The sequence below is a fragment of the Erinaceus europaeus genome, unplaced genomic scaffold (genome assembly GCF_950295315.1).
Source record: "Erinaceus europaeus unplaced genomic scaffold, mEriEur2.1 scaffold_696, whole genome shotgun sequence".
NCBI lineage: Eukaryota > Metazoa > Chordata > Mammalia > Eulipotyphla > Erinaceidae > Erinaceus > Erinaceus europaeus.
In genome coordinates this window covers 13,124-25,102 of record NW_026647961.1, presented here as the reverse complement: position 1 = coordinate 25,102, position 11,979 = coordinate 13,124, and the positions used below count along the sequence as shown (strand labels likewise).

Here is an 11,979-nt window from a genome sequence, read left to right as displayed (position 1 = left end):
ATGTTTCAAAACATCAATCCCCATGGCAATTTTAACGAAAGTACATAATGTGTGATTCTTTTTTAAAAATAATATTTTATTTAAAAAAACATTTTTCATAGTTTTAAAATTTATTATTGGATAGAGACAGAGAGAAATTGAGAGAGGTGGGGGAAATAGAGAGACAGACACCTGTAGCACTGTGAAGCTTTCCCCCTGTAGGTGGGGACCAGGGGCTTGAACCTGTGTCCTTGTGCAGTGTAATGTGTGCTTAACTAGGTGCGCCACCTCCTGGCCCCTATTTATTTTATTTTATTTTTTAATTTTTTTTAAGTACGGAATCTTTTTTTATAAATATTTCTAATAGTTATTTATTTGTTTCCTTTTGTTGCCCTTGATTTTTTATTGTTGTTATTATTGTTGTTGTTATTGATGTAGTCGTTATTGGATAGGACAGAGAGAAATGGAGAGAGGAGGGAAAGACAAGAGAGGGGGACAGAAAGATAGACACCTGCAGATCTGCTTCACTGCCTGTGAAACGACTCCCCTGCAGGTGAGGTGCCGGGGGGCTCGAACTGGGGTCTTTACACCGGTCCTTGCACTTGGTGCCACATGCACTTAACCCGCTGCGCTACCGCCCGACTATTTTTTAAATAAATTTTTAAAAATATTTATTTATTTATTCCTTTTTGCTGCCCTTGTCGTTGTTGGATAGGGCAGAGAGAAATGGAGAGAGGAGGGGAAGACGGAGAGGGGGAGAGAAAGATAGACACCTGCAGATCTGCTTCACCACCTGTGAAACAAATCCCCTGTATGTGGGGAGCCGGGGCCTCGAACTGGGATCCTCACCCTGGTCATTGTGCTTTGTGCCACCTGCGCTTAACCCACTGTGCTATGTGGGTGTTCAGACCTGGGATTGCAGCCTGAACTTGACATACACCAGCTGCACAACCTTGGGTGGGTCATTATCTTTCCCTGAGCCTCAGACTTCCTATCTACAGAATGGAGCTAGGCCAGACACTCCTCTCGGCATTGTGGTAAAGAACAAATGAAATAGTACATGCAAAACATTTTACAAATGCTCAAGTGCTTTAAATGTGTGGGTTATTTGTTCTTAGCAGCAGTGTCCAACGACTGATGACTGAACTCTGCCCTTTCTCTTTAATCTGATGGACAAGAGCAGCCTTATCTGCTGGGGGCAAACACAAAACAAATCAGGACAGTGTCCACCTGATTCCTCTCATTTCCATGGCAGGTTGATTATTAATGAAATACCTGGCATTCAGTCATTGCTCCATAAAGTCCCAGTGACTTCTGTGTTGGTGTTCTCTGTGCATACTATCAGGAGATGGGCTGGGAGAGTGCAGAAGTAGAGAGGAAAAGGATAGTTTTGTGGATGTTTCCTCTGGGCCAGATGGGATAGAAAGGCCTGATGAGACTCCTTGATTTTAGTTTGCAGGAACATTGTGCCTTGGGGGACTACTGATCATTTGATGGGAGACCGAGAACTCACCCAGACACAACTGGTAAGTCCATGTAGTGATAAGTGGGGTGACTGGTTCAACCTGCCAGGACATGGATCCCCTTTGGCTCCACACTGTTTCTGAAACATCGTATCTGCACATCACAAGATTAACCAACATGTGATACATAAATGCAAGTCTGTGCCCTTCCCAACAAGTGTGCTTATGCGAACGTGAATGTGGTGTGTGTATATGCACACAGAGAGTGTGTGTGTGTGTGTGTGTGTGTGTGTGTGTGTGTGTGATGTATAGGTATGTGGATGGCTGTGTCATATACACTGTGTATACAAAAGTGCCTGGTGTGTGTGCATGTATGCTGCGTGAGCGGATCCCCACCTCTGCAGTTAAACTGTAGCCCTCCCAGCCCAGACTGTCATGGCATTAGTATCTGGGGAAGGCAGTTTCAAGAAACAGATTTGTTAGTTGTGCTTGCTGGGCATGGAGAGCCCCCATCCCCCGATATCCTACCTAGGTCAGGGGACTTTGGGCCTGGGGTGGTCACTTTTGGCCTCCCACCTCAGGAAATGAAGACTTTGTGAGGTGCTGAGCAAAGACACCACTCATGAATCTTTCCCCCTGCAGGTGGGGACGAGGGGCTTAAAAATGGGTCCCTGCCCACTGTAATGTGAGTGCTTAACCAGGTGCACCATCACCTGCCCCCCCAAATAACTTTTTTAAATAAAAATTTTAAAGGCAATGAGTGCCTGTGGATTCAAGAAAGTACCTTTCTCTAACCACCTGCACAAAGTCCATCTTTTTTAAAAATCTTTTTTAACTTTTATTATTGTATAGACACAGAGAAAAGTTGAGAGGGGAAGGTGAAATAGAGAGGGGGAGAGACAGAGAGACATCTGCAGCCCTCCTTCACCACTTGTGAAGCTTCCCCCTGTAGGTGAGGACCAGGTGCTTGAACCTGGGTCCTTGTGCACTATAATGTGAGTACTTAACCAGGTGTGCCACCATCTGGCCCCTCCATCTTTTTTTTTTTTTTTTTTTTTTAAGAAGCTTTCTTTTGCAGAGCACTGGGAATTCAGACCCTCCTGGGAAAGAGCCTCAAGGACTCTCCAGAGCTCATGCTGATTAGCACAGGGAGTGAGTGTCCTGCAGGACAAGCTGGGTGGAATCATCCACAGGCAGACTTCCCGATACCAGGATTTGCACCTGGTTTACATCTGTTTTCCATATGCCAAAAGCTTTCAGAGATTTTCAAGTCACCATTTCACCAGAGTCCTCTGAATGACATTATTCTTCTTTCCTATCTTTAAAAAAAATTATTTATTTATTTATTTCCTTTTGTTGCCTTTGCTGTTTTTTATTGTTGTAATTATTATTGTTATTGATGTCGTTGTTGGATAGGACAGAGAGAAAAGGAGAGAGGAGGGGAAGACAGAGAGGGGGAGAGAAAGACAGACACCTGCAGACCTGCTTCACAGCCTGTGAAGTGACTCCCTGCAGGTGGGTAGCCGGGGGCTCAAACCAGGATCCTTGAGCTTTGTGCCACCTGCGGTGCTTAACCCGCTGAGCTACCGCCCAACTCCCCTTTCCTATCTTCTTATCAACTCAAGAGAGTGCAGAGAAAGGTCTCCTTATTGAAGAAAGTATGAGATATTGGGGAAAGGACCAGAGCTAAGGGGTCTTTTGACTACAGTGCATGTGCCCTTAGAAGGAAAGTTGTCTGACAATGCATTGCTGCAAGATGTATGGTTTGCAGTCTGAAAAGGCAATGAACCCTACCCAAGCAGTAGGGCAGAGGATGAAGCATTGGACTCTTGAGCATAAGGTCTTGGGTTTGGCCCCTATCATCTCATGCACCAGGGTGGGCCTCTGATTTTCATCCCCCCCCCATCCTCTCTTGCTCATGAATAATTTTAAAAAATATTTTACTTATTTATTATTAGATAGAGACAGAGAGAAACTGAGAGGGAGGAAGAGATAGAGAGGGAGAGAGACAAAAAGATACCTGCGGCTCTGCTTCACCACTCATGAATCTTTTCCCCTACAGGTGGGGACCAGGGGTATAAACATAGGTCCTTGCCCACTGTAATGTGAGTGCTTAACCAGGTGCACCATCGCTTGGCCCCTAATAAAAAAAAAACTTTTTTTTTTTGCCTCCAGAATTATTACTGGGGTTCGGTGCTTGCACTATGAATCCACTGTTCCTGGAGGCCACTTTTTCCCTTTTGTTGCCCTTGTTTATTGTTGTTGTTGTTGTTGTTGTTATTGTTGTTACTGCTGTCATTGTTGTTAGATAGGGCAGAGAGAAATCCAGAGAGGAGGGGAAGAAAGAGAGGAGGAAAGGTAGACACCTACAGACCTGCTGCTTCACCGCTTATGAAGCGACCCCTGCAGGTAGGGAATCCAGGGCTCGAAATGGGATCCTTACCCTGGTCCTTATCCTTGGCGCCATGTATGCTTAACCCACTGCACTACCAGAGGGTCCCCAAATAAACATTTTTTAAAAAAAATTTTAAAGTACTTATTTATTCCTTTTTGTTGCCCTTGTTGTTTTATTGTTGTAATTATTATTGTCATCGTTGTTGGATAGGATAGAGAGAAATGGAGAGAGGAGGGGAAGACAGAGAGGGGGGAGAGAAAGACACCTGCAGACCTGCTTCACTGCCTGTGAAGCAACTCCCCTGCAGGTGGGGAGCAGGGCTCGAAGCGGGATCCTTAAGCCAGTCCTTTCACTTTGCGCCAGCGCTGCGCTTAACCCGCTGCGCTTAACCCGCTGCGCTACCGCCTGACCCCCAAATAACTACTTTTTAAAGGCAATGAGTGCCTGTGGAACCAAGAAAGTGACTTTTCCAAACCACCTGCACAATGTCCATTTTTTTTTAAGAAGCTTTCTTTTAAAGGTTGTTGGTCTGCTTCTAAATTCTGCTTCTAAGACCCCTTCTGTTGCATTGCTTGCCGCTGTGGTCTATTTACATAATCATTGTTTTCATTGGTTTAATCTCCATTGGTTTGAGCTTTTTCCTTCTCCCCACCCCCTATGCTACCTACTTCCTCTTCCTGACACTTCCACCTCAGGAGATATATATATAGGACAGGATTGTGATTAGAGATAGCTAGCTTGAACTGCATCCCCGCTCTTCAATAAAGATTGAACTGTTCCAGCTCAGCCATGAGTCCCTGGTCGCCTCTCTACAGTAGGACCCCAGTCCCACCCCACCCTCCTGAAAATGATCTACACTAGTTTTCAGTGACTCCATCCATCAAGCCTAACACAAGTATAGCTTTCTGACAACTTCCAACAACATACTATAAGGAAACCAGCAGACTTGCTCCCAAATATGACCGTGTGTTTCTTCAAAGACTCTCTATGTAACCCCCTCTTTGAGCACAAGAAACCGTGAAGCTAGCCCTGCATCTGGCGGCCCGAACTGGGCCTTTCTTTTAAAGGTCAATTGACAAAATCTGTTTTTAATCTTTCATTTATCTATTTTTTAAATATTTAAAAATTTTTGTTTATGTATTTTAGTGGAAGAGACACAGGGTGTCAGGTTAGAGAGAGAGAGACCAGCTCTGGCTTATGGTGGTGTTGGGGACTGATCCTGGGACATCAGAGCCTCAGGCATGAAAGCCTTTTTGTATAACCATTATGCTATCTTCTCAGTCCATCTTTTAATTAATTTTATTGGATAGAGACAGAGAAAAATTCCAAAGGAAGGAGGAGACAGAGAGGATGAGAGACACCGGTTTCTTCACTGCTTGAGAAGTTCCCCTCTTATAGATGGGGGCTGGGGGCTTGAACCACAGTTCTTGTACATTGTGGCGTGTGCACTCAACCAGGAATGCCACCACCTGCCCCCAGTCTTGTTTCTTTCTACCTGAAAGCAGGAGTTAGAGATTCAAAGAAATAATCTTTATTATTATTATTTATTATTGGAAAGAGACAGAAAGAAATTGAGAGTTAAGAGGGAAATAGAAAGGGAGAGAGATCTGTAGCTCTACTTCACCACCTGTGAAGATAATCCCCCTGCAGGTGGGAACCAGGGGTTTGAACCCAGGTTCTTGTGCACTGTAGTGTGTGTGCTTAGTCAGGTATGCTACCTCCTGGCCCCCCAAAGAGATATATCTATGCCCATCTTCATTGCAGCAGTATTCACAGGAACAAGTGGTGGAAGATCCCCAAGTGTCTCACTAGATAATTAGATAAACAAAAACATTTTTTTTCAATTTATACATTTAATCACATTTTGTTACATGGTAGCACAGACTGCTACTTTGCCTTTCTGACTTAGTTTGAAAGTTTTATTGGTATATCTGCTCTTATCAATGGTCCATCCTTGTATTTTAGTACCAGTAGGTAAAGGCAAAATAGTTACAGCCTCAAAATTTTCCAAGAGTTAAAGTGACTTTCAGTTTTCAGATTGTTTAGTCCCTTCTCTTGCGAATCTGTCCTCTTCTTCATTGCCTCTAAATCCTAAATGACCGCGACTGTGCATCCACTGAATGTCCATACCCTGGATAAGTTTCTCCAGCCGCACAAAGTCTTCTCTGTTGATCATATCTTTCCCTGTGCTAGTTCTCCACCCATTTTTCTTCCAACTTTGAACCCAACTGCTGATACCATTTATTGTAAACATACTGTCCATATAAAGAACCAGATTATTGATATTTTAAGCCTTTGTTTGTTTGATGGCTTTGCAGGCTGCATGAATTTCTGCTCTTTGGTTTGTCTGTTGCCCAGGAAGTCTAATGCCTACATTTAAAGGATGGCCAGGCCCCCAGCACACACCAATTCCTGCTCGAGCCTTCTTGTGCCCATTACTGGAGCAACAGTCATCAGTATAGAAAACAACAAAATTTCCTGTATATGAAAATGTGTCTTTGCTAACTGAAGGTCTTGGTTCTGTGTCCTGCTTTACATGTTTAGCATATGGCTCTGTGTTTTCATATTCATCTTCCTCTGAAGGCTCATGGAGTCGCTTGTTTACTTTTACTTGTGGTTCTTGTACAAGTCCATTTTTCTGCCCTTTTGAACCATCAGAGTTTACAGAGTTTCTGACAAAGGCCCAGCCTCCCCTTCTGTAGAAAACTTCTTAAATCTGGCAGCAGGAAATCGGTCCACTTGGGATCTACATTCATTCCAGGTCCAGAAGACCCCTGCCTTGCGGTCCCTCCTCACAGCATAGTACATGCTGTGCCCACCCCAGCCCCAAGTTGCTGCAGCACACAGCAGTCCAGGCAACTCTACGCACCGCACTCAGAAGTCTGACCATCACTCACAGCCGGAAACCTGCCAGCATCTTGGCTTCAGGGCTTGGTGGCGCCTTGGTGCCTACCTAAGTTCTGCTGGTGGTGCAGGAATATTAGATAAATAAAATTTAGTCTATTCATATAGTCAACTATTATACAGATTTAAAAAGGAAGGACATTCTGATAAATGAATGAACATGTCCACTGAAATATCTATGATACATGAATATATACTGAACTGTTCTGATACATGAATGAACATCAGTATGTCAACTGAAACCGGGCAGGCACAGGGCAAATACTGTGTTACTCTACTTATCTGAGATCTCCAGAAAGGAGAGTGGTGGTGCCAGGACCTGTGGGCATGGGGGAGAAGAAGGGGGCTAGTGTTAGATTATTTTCTTCTGGATTTGCTTCTTTTCTTATCATACAGAATTTTGGTTTTGCAAAATGGAGAAAATTGTAGAGATGAGTGGTGGTGATGGCAACATCACAGTGGTGACCTTGCTGAACTATGCAGCACTGAGAGATAGTTGTGTTGAATTTTATGTTTTGTATATTTCTCACAATTGCAAAACAAGCCATTCTTCCAAGTCCTTCATTTTCACAGATGAGGAAAGTGGGAATAAAGTCAGAGATGGAACCCAGAAATATCACCAACTCACAACTAGGATCCTGGATTTTCCTTATATGCACATTAAATTATTTAAAAATTTGTTAACTTTTTTCAAGCTTTAATTATGAAAATTCAGACAGACAGGAAATCAAGTAAAACATACTTAATGAACACCCATACATTCATCAATAGTTACTATTTGCCTATTTGCCAAATACCCTTTCTTTAATTATTTTTTAAAGATTTTTTAATATTTATTTATTCCCTTTTTGTTGCTTATTGTTTTATTGTTGTAGTTATTATTGTTATTGTTATTCATGTTGTCGTTGTTAGATAGACAGAGAGAAATGGAGAGAGGAGGGGAAGAGAGAGAGGGGGAGAGATAGACACCTGCAGACCTGCTTCACCACCTGTGAAGCGACTCCCCTGCAGGTGGGGAGCCGAGGGCTGGAACCGGGATTCTTTCGTCAGTCCTTGGGCTTTGCGCCACGTGCACTTAACCCGCTGTGCTACCGCCTGACTCCCAATACCCTTTAATTCTGTGAGGACATAGGAGAACATGACTGTTTTATTTTACTAAAGCATTTAAAACATTCTAAAAAATGTTGAAGACATCACTACATAAATCTGAACTTAGATCTCCCCTAAACAAGACTCTTCTTTTCTTCCTTTCTTCTTTCTTTCTTTCTCTCCTTCTCTCTTTCTTTCTCTCTTCCTTCCTTCCTTCCTTCCTTCCTTTCTTTCTTTCTTTTTTTCTTTCTTTCTTCCTTCCTTCCTTCTTTCCTTCCTTTCTTTCTTTTGTCTCCAGGGATATGGCTGGGGCTCAGTGCTGGCACTATGTATCCACTGTTCCTGGAAGCCATTTTTTCTATTTTATTGGCTAGAGACAGAGTGAAATTGAGAGAGGAGGGGAAGACAGAGAGGGAGAGATAAAGGTAGACACCTGCAGACCTGCTTTACCACTTGCGAAACAAACCCCCTGCAGGTGGGGAGCGGGAGCGCAAACCTGAATTCCTGAGCAGGTCCTTGTGTTTCATACTATGTGCACTTAACCCGGTATACTACTACCCTTCCCAACAACCTTCTTTCTTACTTCATCAACTAGAGTGAAATTGTTACATCTAAGAGAATAAGTACTGTCTCCCTAAGGTCCTCAAATATGCAGCGCAGATTCAAATTTTTGCCACTTTGCCTAATTTCCTTCTAGTGTTGCCTCTGTAAATTAGGATCCTGCCAAGTTTCATCACTATTTTTGCTTGTTTCTTCTTATGAGAGATCCGCTCCCCTACCTCTTTTGATAGTGTGTGTGTGTGTGTGTGTGTGTGTGTGTGTATGTGTGTGTGTGTGTCGCCCAGCCCCAGGAACCCAGGCTAGGAGAGTAGAGAACCTACACTCTGAATTTGTTCAATTGTTTCCTCCTGGAGCCCTTCAGCATAGTTCTCAAAGCCCTGTATACTGGAAGTTAGAGTCAAGGCATGGTTAGAATCAGGTGAGAGGTTTCAAGCAAGTGTACTTCAAAGCTCATGATGTGGACTTTGTGGTGTTACAAAGCACCCAGTAAAAAAATAAAAAAACGGGAGTCGGGCTGTAGCGCAGTGGGTTAAGCGCAGGTGGCGCAAAGCACAAGGACCGGCATAAGGATCCCGGTTCGAATCCCGGCTCCCCACCTGCAGGGGAGTCGCTTCACAGGCGGTGAAGCAGGTCTGCAGGTGTCTGTCTTTCTCTCCTCCTCTCTGTCTTCCCCTCCTCTCTCCATTTCTCTCTGTCCTATCCAACAACAACAACAACAACAATAATAACTACAACAATGAAAAACAACAAGGGCAACAAAAGGGAATAAATAAAATAAAATAAATATTAAAAAAAAAATAAAAAAATAAAAAAACAACATCCAGTGATGCTCTTCCCCCCGCCCCCCAGTGTTGGTTTCATGTAAGTGCTACTTCCAGGTAGGTGCTCACAGTAGCACTGGTGAGTCAAAGGGGTAATGGGGCTATGATTGCCACATTCCTTCTTACAGACTGTGCACCATTGTGACTACCCACTTCTAGAACAGCTATATATATTTTCCAAGGACTTGTCAGCAAAGGCCCTCAAATTTAGGGGGAGAGGTTACCCAGTCTGACAGGAGAGGAGTGATTTTTCAGGGTCATTCCCAGTTGTAGTCCCATTATGATGAATGGAATTGAGTCTTTTCATATATGAAGGATCACTTACATTTCTTTTTGGTTGAGCTTTCATTTTTAGGTCTTTTGCTTCCTTTTCCATCAAATAACTGAGCTTTTTAAAAGATGTTTGAACGTTCTCTTTCTTTAAAAAAAATTTTTAAGTATATTTTCTTTTTTTAAAAAGCATTTTGTTTATTCACGAGAAAGTTAGGAAGATAGAAAGAACCAGACATCACTCTGGTACATGTGCTGCCAGGGATTGAAATCAAGTCTTTATGCTTGAGTGTCAGTGCTTTATCCATTGTGCCACCTCCTGGACCACATCTTTTAAAATTTTTTTACTTTCTTTCTAAAATATTTTATTTATGTTTTTGTGTACTCGATAGAGACAGAAAGAAATCATGGGAGAGATAGGGAGACACCTGCAGTACTGTTTCACTGTTTACAAAGTTTTCCCCTTGCAAGTGGAGACTAGGAGTTTGAACCTGGGTGCTTGCAATGAGTTGTGCCACACTAGGCCCCAAGGTTTCTCTTTCTTAGGTGATTTTTTTATGATGTAAGGTGAAAATATTTGTTTGTCTTAGATAGAGACAGAGAGATAAAGGGGTAGAGAGAATGAAAGAAACCACAGCACCAAAGCTTCCTTCAGTGCAGTGAGGGCCAGGCTCAAACCTGGATTTCACAATTGGCAAAGCAGTACACTATTCAAAAGAACTATTTCAATTGCCCCCAAATATTTTATTTTTTATTATTTGTATTTATTAATATGAGGGATAGATATATCCAGAACATAATTCTAGCACATGTGATACCAGGGATCAAACCTGAAACCTCGTACTTTGCAGTCCAATAACCTATCTACTGTTTCACTTCGTGGACGGCAAGTTGAAAGTATTTCTTTCTCAGCATACTTTCTTCTGGTTTTGCTTCTTTTCTTAGCAGACAGAGCGTTGTTTGGTTTGGTTTTGCTTTGCTCTTTGGAGGTCCCCTAATTGGTCAGCCTTTTATTTTGTTGCTTCAGCCTTTGTAGCTATTTTTAGAAAGGTTTTCCTCACTCCTCCTGATCATGGTAACTTCACCCCCATGGACTTCTTCTAGCACTTTATGGTGTTGCCTTTGATACTCAGAACTCTGATCCTCTTGGAACTTATTCTGGTGGAGGGTGTGCAGCAGGGATCTAAATTAGTATTTCTCAAAATGCCCCCTGCATATTCGTTAGGGGGAGACACAGCTAAAATAAAATCTCCAGTTGTGAAAGCTTTTGCTTTAGGGGAGCAGAAAAGGTCTCATGGTGACCACGAGACTCTTAACTTTTGGCAGACAGCCTTCATGCATGGTTTAGGCTGCTGTGCCCATGTACACATCACTGAGGGCCAACGGTATTTATGTGACCTAGAACTTGAGGTGAGGAGGAGGTTGACCCAAAGAAGCAAACAGTCCAGGATGTCCAAATTAAATCAAAAGGCATTAAAGTCAAAATGAATGAAACTTCATCTTGTCAATATTCAACACATGACATTTTCCTCTCTTTCCTCAGTACTCCAAGTTGACTTCACTTTTCCAGGTTGACTTCACTTATAGTTTGAGTCTCCTTTTATTTATCTCAAAGCTCTCCTTCCTTTCCCCCACCTGTTTCACATGTATCTCATTTATCAAAACCATTTATCAAGTCTACATGCCACCTGTGGTCTTATTTCCATGCTTTTGTCCAAACTGGATTGTCAGAGCCCATCTGCTCTGTTACCATCCAGATTAGCCCAGAAATTAAGTTTAGTTCCCACCCGCATTGATAAGTTGCCCCCATCCCTTTGAGTGTAAGTTCTGTCCCATACATAAAGATCAGTTGGGTCTGGTTGGGATATAACTCTGAGGTCCAGACAGTTGGTTCCTCTCCTTGTTTATCTACTAAACTCTGTGATCCCTGAAAGCAAGCTTAAAGGACTGAATAGTGTTCCCCCGGCCAAAAAGAAAAAAAAATCACATCTATCCAGAACCTCAAAAAGAGAATAATGGCATATGTAATTCTATTACTGGATGATGATGAATCTTAAGGCTAAAGATTGGTGTCTTTATAAGAAGATGAGAGAGGGGAGAAAGGAGGTCAAGAGAGATCACTTGTGAGAATGCATACTTGGGCTCAAGCCCTGTCCCCACATGGGAACATCATGCAAAGGGAAAGCTTCATGAACAGTGGAATCTCAACATCTCTCTGTCTCCGTTTATCTCTCACTATCTGGAAAAAAGAAAAAGAAAATCTAGAGAACTGATACACATGAACTTGCAAAGATAAAAAATAAAAACAACAACAACAAAAACCCAAGCAAACTGTTTCTAAGACTTTTGAAAACTATAGTGGTCATCTTTGGGAGGGGAGAAGAGGACACAGTACTTTGGTGGTGGGTGTGGTGTGGAAGGATACCCTGTAATCCTACAATCTTGTAACCCACTATTAATCACAAATTAAAAAGAAAACGTCCTGGAGGCAAAGAAA

General features: G+C 42.6%; 1 pseudogene; it reads right to left on the bottom strand.

The window, feature by feature from the left end:
- Nucleotides 1–5,863: 5,863 nt before the first annotated feature.
- LOC103117757 (ribonuclease H1-like) lies at nt 5,864–6,645 on the bottom strand (annotated as a pseudogene).
- Nucleotides 6,646–11,979: the final 5,334 nt, after the last annotated feature.